Source organism: Thalassophryne amazonica, chromosome 22 (assembly GCF_902500255.1).
Source record: "Thalassophryne amazonica chromosome 22, fThaAma1.1, whole genome shotgun sequence".
NCBI lineage: Eukaryota > Metazoa > Chordata > Actinopteri > Batrachoidiformes > Batrachoididae > Thalassophryne > Thalassophryne amazonica.
In genome coordinates, this window is record NC_047124.1 from 36653409 (window position 1) to 36671885 (window position 18477).

At 48.4% G+C, this 18477-nt stretch overlaps 1 protein-coding gene across 2 annotated transcripts in view; it reads right to left on the reverse strand.

The window, feature by feature from the left end:
- The window catches only part of tmem178b (transmembrane protein 178B), a 175439-nt gene that overhangs the window by 14015 nt on the left and 142947 nt on the right, over positions 1–18477 (reverse strand). The window lies entirely within an intron of this gene.

Consider the following 18477-nt stretch of genomic DNA (forward strand, 5'->3'; position numbering starts at 1 on the left):
GGAGGCTAGCGACAGACAGCGACCAACAGGAGGTGGTGGGCTGGAGGAGGGCACATACAGGACAACAACCAGAGGGCACTGGAACCAACAGATCTGACGAGTGCAGGAGACAAGGTGAGGCTAGCGATAGACAGGGAACAACAGGAGGTGGTGGGGTGGAGGAGGACACATACAGGACAACAACCAGAGGGCACCGGAACCAATGGAGCTGACGAGTGCAGGAGACGAGGGGAGGCTAGCGACAGACAGGGACCAACAGGAGGTGGTGGGGTGGAGGAGGGCACATACAGGACAACAACCAGAGGGCATCGGAACCAATGGAGCTGACGAGTGCAGGAGACGAGGGGAGGCTAGCGACAGACAGGGACCAACAGGAGGTGGTGGGGTGGAGGAGGACACATACAGGACAACAACACACAGGACAACAACCAGAGGGCACCAGAATCAATGAAGGTGAAGAGTGCAGGAGACAAGGCGAGGGTATAGAGACAGACAGGGACCAACAGGAGGTGGTGGGGTGGAGGTGGCTAAGTCCCAAACACATCTGCAGACGGAAAGCTGAGTCAGGGATGAACCAATTTGATTATGCAATTGTTATTGGATGTGGTTAATCACTAAATTACTATCAACTGCTTCAGATTCAGATTCAACTGCTTGGTGGTTGGCTCTCACTGCGGTATTGTATCACTTCCTGTTCCGGAGCACAGCGGTGTTTTTCTGTATCTGTTAGCTGTTTAATCTGCGCAGTTAGATTGATCTAGTTATCTAGATTACGATTTGTTTCCCAGTGTAATCTTTACGTGCCTTAACTAAAGCACTCCTTCTGCTGAATCACCTCTAAATTATTTACACATTATTCACTTTGCGTGTTTTTAGGAATCCGCTAGCTTAGCGTAGCTACTAGCTCTTAGCCGATTTAGCATGGCGGCTTCTCCTGTCTCTCCCGCACTTTTCTGCTCTGGGTGTGAAATGTTTAGTTATTCCTCTGCCTCCTTTAGCAGTAATGGTACTTGTAATAAGTGTAGCTTATTCGTAGCTTTGGAGGCCAGGCTGGGCGAATTGGAGACTCGGCTCCGCACCGTGGAAAATTCTACAGCTAGCCAGGCCCCTGTAGTCGGTGCGGACCAAGGTAGCTTAGCCGCCGTTAGTTCCCCCCTGGCAGATCCCGAGCAGCCGGGAAAGCAGGCCGACTGGGTGACTGTGAGGAGGAAGCGTAGCCCTAAACAGAAGCCCCGTGTACACCGCCAACCCGTTCACATCTCTAACCGTTTTTCCCCACTCGGCGACACACCCGCCGAGGATCAAACTCTGGTTATTGGCGACTCTGTTTTGAGAAATGTGAAGTTAGCGACACCAGCAACCATAGTCAATTGTCTTCCGGGGGCCAGAGCAGGCGACATTGAAGGAAATTTGAAACTGCTGGCTAAGGCTAAGCGTAAATTTGGTAAGATTGTAATTCACGTCGGCAGTAATGACACCCGGTTACGCCAATCGGAGGTCACTAAAATTAACATTGAATCGGTGTGTAACTTTGCAAAAACAATGTCGGACTCTGTAGTTTTCTCTGGGCCCCTCCCCAATCAGACCGGGAGTGACATGTTTAGCCGCATGTTCTCCTTGAATTGCTGGCTGTCTGAGTGGTGTCCAAAAAATGAGGTGGGCTTCATAGATAATTGGCAAAGCTTCTGGGGAAAACCTGGTCTTGTTAGGAGAGACGGCATCCATCCCACTTTGGATGGAGCAGCTCTCATTTCTAGAAATCTGGCCAATTTTCTTAAATCCTCCAAACCGTGACTATCCAGGGTTGGGACCAGGAAGCAGAGTTGTAGTCTTACACACCTCTCTGCAGCTTCTCTCCCCCTGCCATCCCCTCATTACCCCATCCCCGTAGAGACGGTGTCTGCTCCCAGACCACCAATAACCAGCAAAAATCTATTTAAGCATAAAAATTCAAAAAGAAAAAATAATATAGCACCTTCAACTGCACCACAGACTAAAACAGTTAAATGTGGTCTATTAAACATTAGGTCTCTCTCTTCTAAGTCCCTGTTAGTAAATGATATAATAATTGATCAACATATTGATTTATTCTGCCTTACAGAAACCTGGTTACAGCAGGATGAATATGTTAGTTTAAATGAGTCAACACCCCCGAGTCACACTAACTGTCAGAATGCTCGTAGCACGGGCCGGGGCGGTGGATTAGCAGCAATCTTCCATTCCAGCTTATTAATTAATCAAAAACCCAGACAGAGCTTTAATTCATTTGAAAGCTTGTCTCTTAGTCTTGTCCATCCAAATTGGAAGTCCCAAAAACCAGTTTTATTTGTTATTATCTATCGTCCACCTGGTCGTTACTGTGAGTTTCTCTGTGAATTTTCAGACCTTTTGTCTGACTTAGTGCTTAGCTCAGATAAGATAATTATAGTGGGCGATTTTAACATCCACACAGATGCTGAGAATGACAGCCTCAACACTGCATTTAATCTATTATTAGACTCTATTGGCTTTGCTCAAAAAGTAAATGAGTCCACCCACCACTTTAATCATATCTTAGATCTTGTTCTGACTTATGGTATGGAAATAGAAGACTTAACAGTATTCCCTGAAAACTCCCTTCTGTCTGATCATTTCTTAATAACATTTACATTTACTCTGATGGACTACCCAGCAGTAGGGAATAAGTTTCATTACACTAGAAGTCTTTCAGAAAGCGCTGTAACTAGGTTTAAGGATATGATTCCTTCTTTATGTTCTCTAATGCCATATACCAACACAGTGCAGAGTAGCTACCTAAACTCTGTAAGGGAGATAGAGTATCTCGTCAATAGTTTTACATCCTCATTGAAGACAACTTTGGATGCTGTAGCTCCTCTGAAAAAGAGAGCTTTAAATCAGAAGTGCCTGACTCCGTGGTATAACTCACAAACTCGTAGCTTAAAGCAGATAACCCGTAAGTTGGAGAGGAAATGGTGTCTCACTAATTTAGAAGATCTTCACTTAGCCTGGAAAAAGAGTCTGTTGCTCTATAAAAAAAGCCCTCCGTAAAGCTAGGACATCTTTCTACTCATCACTAATTGAAGAAAATAAGAACAACCCCAGGTTTCTTTTCAGCACTGTAGCCAGGCTGACAAAGAGTCAGAGCTCTATTGAGCTGAGTATTCCATTAACTTTAACTAGTAATGACTTCATGACTTTCTTTGCTAACAAAATTTTAACTATTAGAGAAAAAATTACTCATAACCATCCCAAAGACATATCGTTATCTTTGGCTGCTTTCAGTGATGCCGGTATTTGGTTAGACTCTTTCTCTCCGATTGTTCTGTCTGAGTTATTTTCATTAGTTACTTCATCCAAACCATCAACATGTTTATTATTAGACCCCATTCCTACCAGGCTGCTCAAGGAAGCCCTACCATTATTTAATGCTTCGATCTTAAATATGATCAATCTATCTTTGTTAGTTGGCTATGTACCACAGGCTTTTAAGGTGGCAGTAATTAAACCATTACTTAAAAAGCCATCACTTGACCCAGCTATCTTAGCTAATTATAGGCCAATCTCCAACCTTCCTTTTCTCTCAAAAATTCTTGAAAGGGTAGTTGTAAAACAGCTAACTGATCATCTGCAGAGGAATGGTCTATTTGAAGAGTTTCAGTCAGGTTTTAGAATTCTTCATAGTACAGAAACAGCATTAGTGAAGGTTACAAATGATCTTCTTATGGACAGTGGACTCATCTCTGTGCTTGTTCTGTTAGACCTCAGTGCTGCTTTTGATACTGTTGACCATAAAATTTTATTACAGAGATTAGAGCATGCCATAGGTATTAAAAGCACTGCGCTGCGGTGGTTTGAATCATATTTGTCTAATAGATTACAATTTGTTGATGTAAATGGGGAATCTTCTTCACAGACTAAAGTTAATTATGGAGTTCCACAAGGTTCTGTGCTAGGACCAATTTTATTCACTTTATACATGCTTCCCTTAGGCAGTATTATTAGACGGTATTGCTTAAATTTTCATTGTTACGCAGATGATACCCAGCTTTATCTATCCATGAAGCCAGAGGACACACACCAATTAGTTAAACTGCAGGATTGTCTTACAGACATAAAGACATGGATGACCTCTAATTTCCTGCTTTTAAACTCAGATAAAACTGAAGTTATTGTACTTGGCCCCACAAATCTTAGAAACATGGTGTCTAACCAGATCCTTACTCTGGATGGCATTACCCTGACCTCTAGTAATACTGTGAGAAATCTTGGAGTCATTTTTTATCAGGATATGTCATTCAAAGTGCATATTAAACAAATATGTAGGATTGCTTTTTTGCATTTACGCAATATTTCTAAAATCAGAAAGGTCTTGTCTCAGAGTGATGCTGAAAAACTAATTCATGCATTTATTTCCTCTAGGCTGGACTATTGTAATTCATTATTATCAGGTTGTCCTAAAAGTTCCCTGAAAAGCCTTCAGTTAATTCAAAATGCTGCAGCTAGAGTACTGACGGGGACTAGAAGGAGAGAGCATATCTCACCCATATTGGCCTCTCTTCATTGGCTTCCTGTTAATTCTAGAATAGAATTTAAATTTCTTCTTCTTACTTATAAGGTTTTGAATAATCAGGTCCCATCTTATCTTAGGGACCTCGTAGTACCATATCACCCCAATAGAGCGCTTCGCTCTCAGGCTGCAGGCTTACTTGTAGTTCCTAGGGTTTGTAAGAGTAGAATGGGAGGCAGAGCCTTCAGCTTTCAGGCTCCTCTCCTGTGGAACCAGCTCCCAATTCAGATCAGGGAGACAGACACCCTCTCTACTTTTAAGATTAGGCTTAAAACTTTCCTTTTTGCTAAAGCTTATAGTTAGGGCTGGATCAGGTGACCCTGAACCATCCCTTAGTTATGCTGCTATAGACTTAGACTGCTGGGGGGTTCCCATGATGCACTGTTTCTTTCTCTTTTTGCTCTGTATGCACCACTCTGCATTTAATCATTAGTGATCGATCTCTGCTCTCTTCCACAGCATGTCTTTTTCCTGGTTCTCTCCCTCAGCCCCAACCAGTCCCAGCAGAAGACTGCCCCTCCCTGAGCCTGGTTCTGCTGGAGGTTTCTTCCTGTTAAAAGGGAGTTTTTCCTTCCTACTGTAGCCAAGTGCTTGCTCACAGGGGGTCGTTTTGACCGTTGGGGTTTTACATAATTATTGTATGGCCTTGCCTTACAATATAAAGCGCCTTGGGGCAGCTGTTTGTTGTGATTTGGCGCAATATAAAAAAACTGACTGATTGATTGATTGATTGATTGATTACATGGAGAAATGTGGCAGGGGTGGGATTTGAACCCGGAACCTTCTGCACTGAAACCAAGCGCATTAACCACTTGGCCACCACTCCTGCATTAATTATTAATTATGAATTAGCAAATATGAATGAAGGTGAAACCTGAGTCTTGCTGGCAGAACCTTGCTGACACCCAGCTCTTCCACCCCAAAATATTGCTTTTAAAATGAAGAAGAACTCTGGTCAACATGGTACCCAAGTCTCCTCAACTTGATCCAACACTGAGTCCATGCAGGTCCACAACAGAGTAGGAGGAGCCACGGGTCACTGGGAGACAGAGACTCTGCCCATGTGCTGGACTGTCTGTATCTCTCCACCTAACATCAACATGGCAGCCTTATTGCCTCCTGAAGGCCAAATTCCCTGCTCTTCCCTCAGAAGCATCTATGGCCTTCGTGAAGGAATTCACCTCCCCCTTCTTATCTATCTACCTCCCCTCCCCCGCCCAGCCTGCTGTTGCCTAGCAACGTCAGACTTACACACATGGACAAAAACTGACAGAAACTTAGCTCATCTGCACACGACGCTTGTCTCCCTCCCTCCATCCCTATTACACCCCCCGTGTCTCTCCACTCCCCTCACCCTGACTTCCTCCCTGCCACCTTGAAGGCAGCATGGTTTTTACTGCTGCAGCCTTCAACTCCCCAAGCTGGGCGGCGCGGGCCCCTCCTACTGCAGCCTTCACCCACTTTACCTCAATTCGGATGACAGACTGTTTCACGTTTTAGTGCACATAAACAATGTCAAATGTATATGTGTTGTCTTTAATTCTGATGTGTGTCATTATTACGGTAAACAAGTAATAATTGTGGATAAATTGCTGTATCTTGGCTGAGGTAATTTGAGTGTAAACGTAATTTCATTGTTTGTTGCACTCGTGTAATGACAATAACAATAAATCTCATATCATCTCTCACCTCATCAGCTGGTTACTACATCCAACAATGTGTTGCAAATAGCACACAGCAGCCTGGTCAACCACATCAAAGTCTATCAAAACCTACATCAGCTGATAGACACAGTCCTGGTCAGGAAGACAAGCACAACCGATTTTCAGGGACATGATTCAGAAGATGTTCATAAAAAATGACAAAAGGGTCAATTTTTATGCCATCATTTATTTAATGTCCACAGTATTGGCATTTCCTGAACCGTCCCTGAGGCTCTTTGGTGTTGGTGCTTGTCCTTGAACAAGGACACAGCTGACTAATATGACCAGCAAGCAAACCCAGGTCTGCATACCGGTACTCAGACTGTTTATCCCACTGAGCTATCCATCCTGAGGGGCTGATAACCTGTGGATGAATTTACGATAGTTACAGTTTTTATTGATTGCTTTGACCTGTTTGAAGAACCTGGGAACCTCTCAGCCTTCATCATCACCATCTCAGCAGAGCAAAAGACACCTCTTGCAAATGTGTTAACCCATTCTCAAATGAGTTCCTTTTCAAAGGAACTCTGATGCTGTGAAGGAGGCCAGATGCCAATAAGTGGAGGTAAGGAAACATTACTATACTGTTACTGTCTGCCCTGTCGTATCCTGCAGTTACTGTAGAGTCAACTAGAGTCACTTTTACGTAATTGTAATTTTGACTTTTTTTCTTTAGAGAATAATGGAGCTTGAAGCCGAGGGGGCACATCACGTCTTCATTTATGTCGATGAGGCCGACTTCAATCTGTGTAAAGTCAGGAGACGAGGAAGGAACCTCATTGGGCATAGGGCCACTATTGCAGGTCCAGGGCAGAGGGGCACCAACATAACTATGTGTGCTCCCATCTCCAGTGATGGCATCCTGTGCCATATCCCCACCACTGGGCCCTACAACACCGAGCACCTCATAGCATTCCTGAATACTCTTCATGACAAGCTGATCCCGCCTCAGGAGAGAGGACTGTTGAGGCCTGGCTTGCCACTGTTCGTCATCATATGGAACAATGTGGCATTCCACCACTCTTGTATTGTAAATGAGAGGTTTACAGTCCACCCTCGGATGATGGTGCAATTCCTTCCACCGTATTCCCCTTTTTTGAATCCAATAGAGGAATTCTTTAGTGCTTGGAGATGGAAGGTTTATAATCATTGCCCCTATGATCGGATGGGGACACTGTTTAGGCCTCTGTGTTAACTGTTTTGAAAATGTGGATTTTGAGTTGACTGTTGCGTCAAAGCAATCAATAAAAACTGTAATCAAATAAATTACAGAACTTAAACACACCTGGACTGTCAGTGTTCAGGTGACCTGCATTAACCAATAAGCTGACTGTTTATGGGCCCATGGACCAAGTCCATGTGAAGAACATAGAGGACACCACGATTGACAAAAAGCACAAAAAGACTGATGTTTGCTAACACCTTCATAGATAATTCACTGTCTTTGAGGGAGAACATCCTTGAAGAGATGAAACTGAAGTTCTTTGGGCGCCTCCATAGGATAAAACATGGTGGAGGTTCTAGTCTTGATTTGCACCGTTCTACTGCCTCTGGAACTACAGGTACAGAATGTGTCAAAGGAATGAAGCTCAAATGAAACTAAAGTTTCTGATTATTAGCACTTTGTCTGCATTACTTGATATCATTTGACAGGGTTTATTGATCCACTAGAATGAGATTGTGTGTTCTGTTTTGATGTTTTATGGTGTGTGTGTTTGCAGGAGTGATGCACTGAAATGACGTGTGAGATGTGTTTTATGGGATGGATGTGTTTGCAATGAGGCACCTTTAAATGCACCAATTTAAACGCAATGATAATCAAAGCATTCTGTTCTATAAAGAAATCAGAAGAAGAACAAGGCAAGTGCAAATGTGCTGCCCGGTGTCAGGTGAAGGTCTCTTGTCTCTCAGCAGGACAGTGACTCAAAGGACATCCAACCAACTAAAAGATATTTTTTTTCCAGTAATCTTGGACATTTTATGACACATTCCAATACGTGAAGTCACTATCTCAGTGTGCGCATTGAATCATGGGTACAAGGCGTCCAGAAAGTTTTCACAGCGCTTCAATTTTTTCACATGTTGTCATGTTACAGCCTTATTCCACAATGGATGAAATTCATTTTTTCCTCAAAATTCTAGACACAATACCCCATATTTTTTAGATTTTTGTAACTGTATTAAAAATAAAATAATAATAATAATAAACTAAGAAATCACATGTCCATAAGCATTCACAGTCTTTGTCATGAAGCTCAATATTGAGCTCAGGTGCCTCCTGTTTCCACTGATCATCCTTGAGATGTTTCTACAGCTAAATTGGAGTCCACCTGGGGTCAATTCAGTTGATTGGACATGATATGGAAAGACACACACCTGTCTACATATAAGGCCCCACAGTTGACAGTTAGAGCACAAACCAAGCCTGAAGAAGACCTCTGAGACAGGACTGTCCGGAGACACAAATATGGGGAAGGATACAGAAAAGAGGAATGGGCCAAACTGCCCAAAGATAGGTGCACCAAGCTTGTGGCATCATATTCAAGAAGACGTGAGGCTGTAATTGCATGTTCATAAAATTACTTATTTATTTTCAATAAATTTGCAAAAATTTCAAAATAACTTTTCATGTTGTCATTATGGGGTGTTGTGTGGAGAATTTGAGTGGAAAGAATGAATTGACTCCATTATGTAATAAGGCTGTAATATAAAATGTGGAAAAAGTGAAGCGCTGTGAATACTTTCCAGGTGCTCTGTATGCCCAAAGGTCATTCATGATTAATTTTTCCTGGAAGCGATAAGCTCCCAGTGTTTTGATAGCAACATATACATGGTTAATGCAAAAAGTGATGGGAAAGTTTATTTAGGACATGATTTTGGACAGAACAGATGAAATTCATGGAAATGGAAGCGACGAGGATGAGTTTGGATTATTTTTGCTGATGGACAGTGTTGAATGTAAAAGCATTTCTGAAGAAACAAGGAAAAGAAACGAGGAGTTGGTGGCACAAGCGATCAAGACATGAACATGGAAATCTTACCAGACTCAGAACAAGATGTCCAACAAAACCAGGCAGATTATGAATCACTACTTAGGACCAATGACGGGGAAACTACCAGACAACATGAAAATTAACAAAGAAAAGTAGATGGGGAGAAGGACGGAGTGAGCCAGTAAACGTCTACAATCACGTCGAAATTTATTTGTAACAATGACAACTTCAAGAAAACAGTTCTAATAAGCTACTATAACATATTACTGGTTCATTTCATGGAACAATACATAAAATTTGTAGATAAACAGTGACATAACAGGTGGTTTCGATCCTCGGCACAAACGCAAACAAACGTCAGCGTCCGTCTTTCCCAGAAACAGCGACCTCTATGTGCACTAATCTGCTCCGCTTTCAGTAATTCTACAACTAGTTCACACTCGATTTGCAAAGAACAGAAGCACAGATGCCCAACCTCTGATATTTTAATATGCCACAGATCTGAAGCCTGTAAAACTGTTGTGAAAGTGTAGTGACACGGACCCACAACAGGGGGCGCAAATGAACGGTCAATAGATGAGCCAAAAGGTAACAATTTAATGTTGTGAAACGTGCACAACGAACATACAGACAATCTCAGAATATAATTACAGTCAAATTACAAAGGTGACGTGTGGGCAGGCTCAAGGATAGAAGACGTCTGTCCTGAGAAGAGCCGGAACCACACGATTTCCGCCCCCACAGAACCTGGTGAATACTGGAGCCGCCAAGTCCCGAATTCCCAGGTGATCACCGTCCCCGACTGTCGGATCTGGTACTGCTGGCGAAGAACAAAGACAGTCAAGTGTGGGTGTGTGTACACCCAGTAACAACAACGGTGGGAATGCCACCTCCACCTCTCACTCAATACGTTGCAGCGGTCTCAGATGAAAAGGAGCGCCGTCTTGCACAGCCTCCGCAAAAACGACCGGTTCTCCTGCAAACACTTACAATAACAGATTTATAAATCTCACAAAAAGGCTGAGAGTATTACCTCCAATGAAGTATGATATCTCGGTGATGAGGTGGAGATGACGTCTGGTCTTTATGGAGTGCGATGATGAAGAATGTGTGACAGCTGTCAGGAATTAATGAGTGACAGCTGTCACTCCCGGCTGTGTCCGTGGCGGCAGCGCCCTCTCGTGCCTGAAGCCCGCACTTCAGGCAGGGCGCCCTTTGGTGGTGGGCCAGCAGTACATCCTCTTCTGGCGGCCCACACAACAGGACCCCCCCCCTCAACGGGCGCCTCCTGGCGCCCGACCAGGCTTGTCCGGGTGTCTGCGGTAGAAATCGGCCAGGAGGGCCGGGTCCAGGATGAAGCTCCTCTTCACCCAGGAGCGTTCTTCGGGTCCATACCCTTCCCAGTCCACCAAATACTGGAACCCCCGGCCCATTCGACGGACGTCCAGGAGCCGGCGCACTGTCCAAGCCGGCTCCCCGTCAATGATCCGGGCAGGAGGCGGTGCCGGACCGGGAGCACAGAGGGGTGAGGTGTGGTGAGGCTTGAGTCTGGACACATGAAAAACTGGGTGGATCCGCAGTGAAGCTGGGAGTCGGAGCTTCACTGCGACAGGACTGAGGATTTTGAGGATCTTGAAAGGTCCAATGTACCGGTCCTGCAACTTGGGGGAGTCCACTTGGAGGGGGATGTCCTTCGTGGACAGCCACACCTCCTGCCCGGGCTGGTAAGCAGGGGCCGGGGATCGCCGGCGGTCTGCATGGGTCTTCGCCCTCGTCCGGGCCTTCAACAAGGCAGAACGGGCGGAGCGCCACACCCGACGGCACTTCCGCAGGTGGGCCTGGACCGAGGGCACACCGACCTCTCCCTCCACCACGGGGAACAACGGGGGCTGATACCCCAAACACACCTCAAATGGGGAGAGGCCGGTGGCGGAAGACACCTGGCTGTTATGCGCATACTCGATCCAGGTCAGATGGTTACTCCAGGCCGTCGGGTGCGTGGATGTGACGCAGCGGAGGGTCTGTTCCAGTTCCTGGTTGGCCCGCTCTGCCTGTCCGTTCGTCTGTGGATGGTACCCAGACGAGAGGCTCACGGTGGCCCCCAGTTTCCTGCAGAAGCTCCTCCAGACGTGTGAGGAGAACTGGGGACCACGATCTGAGACGATGTCGGTGGGTATCCCATGGAGACGGACAACATGGTGGACCAGGAGGTCTGCTGTCTCCTGGGCTGTTGGGAGCTTCGGGAGGGCCACGAAGTGGGCCGCCTTGGAGAATTGGTCCACTATCGTGAAGATGGTGGTGTTGCCCTGGGACGGCGGGAGGCCCGTGATGAAATCCAGGCCGATGTGGGACCAGGGGCGATGAGGCACAGGAAGTGGTTGGAGTAGTCCTTGGGCCTTCCTGTGGTCAGCCTTGCCCCTGGCACAGGTGGTGCAGGCCTGGATATACTCCCGGACGTCGGTCTCCATAGACGCCCACCAGAAGCGCTGCCGGACAACTGCCACGGTCCTTCGCACCCCTGGATGACAGGAGAGCTTGGAACCGTGACAGAAGTCCAAGACTGCAGCTCTGGCCTCTGGTGGGACGTATAAACGGTTCTTCGGACCTGTACCTGGGTCCGGGCTCCGTGCCAGGGCCTCCCAGACGATCTTCTCCACGTCCCAGGTGAGGGTGGCCACGATAGTGGACTCCGGCAGGATGGGCTCCGGTGGATCCGACAGTGCAGTTTTGACCTCCTCTTCGTGTACCCAGGACAAGGCATCCGACCTCTGGTTCTTGGTCCCGGGGCGATAGGTGATTCGGAAGTCAAAACGCCCGAAGAACAGTGACCAGCGGGCTTGCCTGGGGTTCAGCCACTTGGCGGTCCTGATATACTCCAGGTTCCGATGGTCAGTGAAAACCGTGAACGGCACAGACGCTCCCTCCAACAGGTGTCTCCACTCCTCAAGAGCCTCTTACATCGCAAGGAGTTCTCGATTGCCGACGTCATAGCCGGGGTAGCACGTTCAGCCGGGGTCAACCTGCGTGAAAAGTAGGCACACGGGTGAAGAACCTTATCAGTCTCTCCGCTCTGGGACAGCACGGCTCCTATCCCTGAGTCAGAGGCGTCCACTTCAACCACGAACTGGCGGCTAGGGTCGGGCCGCACCAAAGCTGGCGCAGTAGAGAACCGTCGTTTCAACTCCTTGAACGCGGCTTCGCACCGATCCGACCAGGTGAAGGGGAGTTTTGGAGAGGTCAGGGCTGTCAGGGGGCTAACTACCTGACTGTAGCCCTTAATGAACCTCCTATAGAAATTAGCGAAGCCGAGGAACTGTTGCAGCTTCCTACGGCTTGTTGGTTGGGGCCAATCTCTCACCGCCGCAACCTTGGCCGGATCAGGGGCGACGGAGTTAGAGGAGATGATAAACCCCAGGAAGGACAAAGACGTGCGGTGAAACTCGCACTTCTCGCCCTTCACAAACAGTCGGTTCTCTAATAACCGCTGCAGGACCTGACGTACATGCTGGACATGGGTCTCAGGATCCGGAGAAAAGATGAGAATATCGTCCAGATATACGAAGACGAATCGGTGCAGGAAGTCCCGCAAGACGTCGTTAACCAATGCTTGGAACGTTGCGGGGGCGTTGGTGAGGCCAAACGGCATGACCAGGTACTCAAAGTGACCTAACAGGGTGTTAAATGCCGTCTTCCATTCGTCTCCCTTCCGGATCCAAACCAGGTGATACGCATTTCTAAGATCCAGCTTAGTAAAGATTTTGGCTCCATGCAGGGGGGTGAACACGGAATCCAACAATGGCAACGGGTATCGATTGCGAACCGTAATCTCATTCAGCCCCCTGTAATCAATGCATGGACGGAGTCCGCCATCTTTCTTGCCCACAAAAAAGAAACCTGCCCCCATCGGGGAGGTGGAGTTCCGGATCAGCCCGGCAGCTAATGAGTCCCGGATGTAGGTCTCCATTGATTCGCGCTCAGGTCGTGAGAGGTTGTACAGCCTGCTGGACGGGAACTCAGCGCCTGGAACCAAATCAATGGCACAATCGTACGGACAGTGTGGGGGAAGGGTGAGTGCCAGATCCTTGCTGAAGACGTCAGCAAGATCGTGGTACTCAACCGGCACTGCCGTCAGATTGGGAGGGACTTTGACCTCCTCCTTAGCCTGTAAACCGGGAGGAACCGAGGATCCTAAACACACCCGATGGCAGGTTTCGCTCCACTGAACCACCACCCCAGACGGCCAATCAATCCGGGGATTGTGCTTCAACATCCATGGGAAGCCCAAAATCACGCGGGAGGTAGAAGGAGTTACAAAAAACTCAATCTCCTCCCGATGGTTTCCAGACACCACCAGAGTTACTGGTTGTGTCTTGTGTGTGAGTAAAGGGAGGAGGGTGCCATCTAGTGCCTGAACCTGTAATGGCAAAGGAAGCGCCACCAGAGGGAGCCCTACCTCCCTTGCCCATCTGCTGTCTAGCAGATTCCCTTCTGACCCCGTGTCCACCAGTGCTGGGGCTTGAAGGGTTAAATCCCCGCTCAGGATTGTGACTGGGAGTCGTGTGGCAATCTGTGTGTGTCTCAATTGAATGTTTTGAACCCCCCTTAGCCCAGTCTCTAAGGGCGAGTGTTGTCGTCTTGGCCGTTTGGGGCAGTTTTTCTGTATGTGCTCCTTTGAGCTGCAGAGAAAACACTCCCCGTGGATCAGCCTCCTCATTTTGGCCCTGTGCATTTCCCTAACAACGTCAGCAGGGGGAGCTGTTACCCCACGGAGCGCTGTGGCTGTGGAGCGTGGGGAGGGCGGCGCCTTTTCGAACCCGGAAGGGAGATGGGCGGCGCGTATCCGGTCACGTCCTTCGCCTCGCTCCCGACGGCGTTCCTCCAACCGATTGTCTAACTGTATAACGAGATCGATAAGCCCATCTAAATCCCGCGGTTCGTCCTTAGCTACCAGCTGCTCCTTCAGAACCAACGACAGTCCGTTTATGAAGGCGGTGCGGAGCGCAACATTATTCCAGCCGGACCTCGCAGCCGCGATGCGGAAGTTGACTGCATAAGCGGCTGCGCTCTCGCGTCCCTGTCTCATTGACAGCAGCACGGTTGAAGCGGTCTCTCCTCTGTTAGGGTGATCAAACACTGTTCTGAACTCCCCCACAAACCCAGTGTATGCTGATAACAACCGTGAGTTCTGTTCCCAGAGTGCCGTAGCCCAGGCGCGTGCTTTACCCCGAAGCAGAGCAATCACATAAGCTATTTTACTAGCATCTGACGCGTACATGACGGGACGTTGTGCGAAGACGAGCGAACACTGCATAAGAAAGTCCGCGCACGTCTCCACACAACCTCCGTACGGCTCAGGAGGGCTTATGTATGCTTCAGGGGATGGTGGGAGGGGTTGTTGAACCACCACTGGAACGTTCATATTCTGCACAGGGTCGGCAGGAGGACGAGCTGCAGCAGCGCCCTGAGCGCTCGCCGCCATCTGTGCGGAGAGAGCCTCCACCCTGCGGTTCAGGAGGATGTTTTGCTCGGTCATTTGATCCAACCGAGCCGTAAAGGCGGTGAGAATGTGCTGTAGCTCACCAATCACGCCTCCTGCAGATGCCTGCGCTCCCTGCTCTCCCACTGGTCGTTCAACAGCTGGGTGACGCCCCTCGGAGTCCATGACGCTGGCCGAGATATCCTGTTGTGAAAGTGTAGTGACACGGACCCACAACAGGGAGCGCAAATGAACGGTCAATAGATGAGCCAAAAGGTAACAATTTAATGTTGTGAAACGTGCACAACAAACATACAGACAATCTCAGAATATAATTACAGTCAAATTACAAAGGTGATGTGTGGGCAGGCTCGAGGATAGAAGACGTCTGTCCTGAGAAGAGCCGGAACCACACGATTTCCGCCCCCACAGAACCTGGTGAATACTGGAGCCGCCAAGTCCCGAATTCCCAGGTGATCACCGTCCCCGACTGTCGGATCTGGTACTGCTGGTGAAGAACAAAGACAGTCAAGTGTGGGTGTGTGTACACCCAGTAACAACAGCGGTGGGAATGCCACCTCCACCTCTCACTCAACACGTTGCAGCGGTCTCAGATGAAAAGGAGCGCCGCCTTGCACACCCTCCGCAAAAACGACCGGTTCTCCTGCAAACACTCACAATAACAGATTTATAAATCTCACAAAAAGGCTGAGAGTATTACCTCCAATGAAGTATGATATCTCGGCGATGAGGTGGAGATGACGTCTGGTCTTTATGGAGTGCGATGATGAAGAATGTGTGACAGCTGTCAGGAATTAATGAGTGACAGCTGTCACTCCCGGCTGTGTCCGTGGCGGCAGCGCCCTCTCGTGCCTGAAGCCCGCACTTCAGGCAGGGCGCCCTTTGGTGGTGGGCCAGCAGTACATCCTCTTCTGGCGGCCCACACAACAAAAACATCATCAGCATGTAGATGCATTACACTAGGAAGACTGACCTTTAACCTTAGGAGGTAGCAGGACCTTTAGCCACACTGCGCATGCTCCTGCTGAGATATCGACTTTGCTTATTCTACCAAATTGTTTAACAATGCTATTGGCATTTATTTCTGAAGATACACTCAGACCAGTAAGGATTTGGACAGTGACTTTTTTTCATAAGAATGTTTGCAGTTTAGCGTTTAAGGTTTACTTTAAGAACTCCAACAAAGGTCAGGTCGGGTCAGGGAGCAGGTGGAGAACTGGAGAACCACAGCTGCAAGGAAGGAAGGAGAAAAGGACTTGTACCGATTGGCCAGACAAAGGGACAGAGCTGGAAAAGACCTGCAGCAGGTTTGGGTGGTAAAAGATGCAGATGGTAATGTGCTGACAAGTGAGGAAAGTGTATTGAGAAGGTAGAGTGAATATTGTGAGGAGCTGTTGAATGAAGAAAATGAGACCGAGAAAAGGCTGCATGATGTGGAGAGAGTAAATCAGGAAGTGCAAGGGATTAGTCAGGATGTAGACATGAAGAGTGGAAAAGCAGTTTGTCCAGATGGCATTCTAGTGGAGGTATAGAAATGGTGCGGAGAGATGGCAGTGGAGTTTTTAACAAGATTGTTCTTTGCTCTCTCAAACATCTGTTGTGATGCTTGAGGAGTGAAGATGAAGTGAAGTGATGGTTTCTAATGTTCTGGTTCTGGTTTTTAATATGCAGAGATGCAATAACCACATGGGCATAAAGTTGATGAACTACAGCATAAAGTTATGGGAAAGAGTAATGGAAGCCTGATGAAAACAGGTGAAGATCTGTTAGGAGCAACATAGTTTCATGCTGAGAAAGAGCACTACAGATGCAATGTTTGCTCTGAGAATTCTGTTGCAGAAGTACAGAGAAGACCAGAAGGAGTTATTTTGTGTGTTTGTGGATTTAGAGAAAGCTTATAACAGGGTGCCAAGAGAAGAGTTGTGGTATTGTATGAGGAAGTCTGGAGTGGCAGAGAAGTATGTGAGGGTAATGCAGGACATGTATATGGACAGTGTGACAGTGGTGAGATGTGCAGTAGGAATGAGAAATTCTTCCAAGGTGGAGGAGGGATTACACCAAGGATTAGCTCTGAGTCCTTTTCTTGTTTGCAATGGTGATGGGCAGAACATACGCTCTGGAGAGCAGGGGAATGATGGTGCTGCTCTGTGAAGTGCATTGCTCTGTGAGCACGATGCTGCTCTGTGAAGCGTGGTGCTCTGCAAGCACGGTGCTAGTGCTACTCTGTGAAGCATGGTGCTGCTCTGTGAAGCGTGGTGCTCTGCAAGCACGGTGCTAGTGCTACTCTGTGAAGCATGGCACTGCTCTGTGAAGCGCGGTGCTGCTCAGTGAAGCATGTTGCTCTGCGAGCAGGGTGCTGCTCTGTGAAGCACGGTGCTACTCTGAAGCGTGTTGCTCTGCGAGCGCGGCACTGCTCTGTGAAGCACGGCGCTGCTCTGTGAAGCGCTGCACTGTTCTGTGAAGCGCGTTGCTCTGTGAAGCGTGGTGCTGCTCTGTGAAGGACGATGTTGCTCTGTGAAGCTCTGCGCTGCTCTGTGAAGCGTGTTGCTCTGTCAGCACGGCACTGCTCTGTGAAGCGCGGTGCTGCTCTGTGAACTGCATTGATCTGCGAGCGCGGTGCTGCTCTGTGAAGTGCAGTGCTACTCTGCAAAGCACTGTGCTCTGCGAGCTCACCGCTACACTGTGAAGCGCGTTGCTCTGCAAGCACGGCGCTACTCTGTGAAGCATGGTGATGCTCTGTGAAGCATGGTGCTGCTCTGTGAAGCGCATTGCTCTGCGAGCACGATGCTGCTCTGTGAAGCGCGGTGCTCTGCAAGCACGGTGCTACACTGTGAAGCGCGTTGCTCTGCAAGCACGGCGCTACTCTGTGAAGCATGATGCTGCTCTGTGAAGCATGGTGGTGCTCTGTGAAGTGCATTGCTCTGCGAGCATGGCACTACTCTGTGAAGCATGGCACTGCTCTGTGAAGCGCGGTGCTGCTCTGTGAAGCATGTTGCTCTGCGAGCAGGGTGCTGCTCGGTGAAGCACGGTGCTACTCTGAAGCGTGTTGCTCTGCGAGCGCGGCACTGCTCTGTGAAGCACGGCGCTGCTCTGTGAAGTGCTGCACTGTTCTGTGAAGCGCGTTGCTCTGTGAAGCATGGTGCTGCTCTGTGAAGGACGATGCTGCTCTGTGAAGGACGATGCTGCTCTGTGAAGCTCTGCGCTGCTCTGTGAAGCGTGTTGCTCTGTCAGCACGGCACTGCTCTGTGAAGCGCGGTGCTGCTCTTTGAACCACGTTGATCTGCGAGCGCGGTGCTGCTCTGTGAAGTGCAGTGCTACTCTGTGAAGCACTGTGCTCTGCGAGCTCACCGCTACACTGTGAAGTGCGTTGCTCTGCAAGCACGGCGCTACTCTGTGAAGCATGGTGCTGCTCTGTGAAGCATGGTGCTGCTCTGTGAAGCGCATCGCTCTGCGAGCACGATGCTGTTCTGTGAAGCGCGTTGCTCTGCAAGCACGGCGCTACTCTGTGAAGCATGGTGCTGCTCTGTGAAGTGCATTGCTCTGTGAGCACAATGCTGCTCTGTGAAGCACGGTGCTCTGCAAGCACAGTGCTAGTGCTACTCTGTGAAGCATGGTGCTGCTCTGTGAAGCATGTTCCTCTGTGAGCACGGCACTACTCTGTGAAGCATGGCACTGCTCTGTGAAGCGCGGTGCTGCTCTGTGAAGCATGTTGCTCTG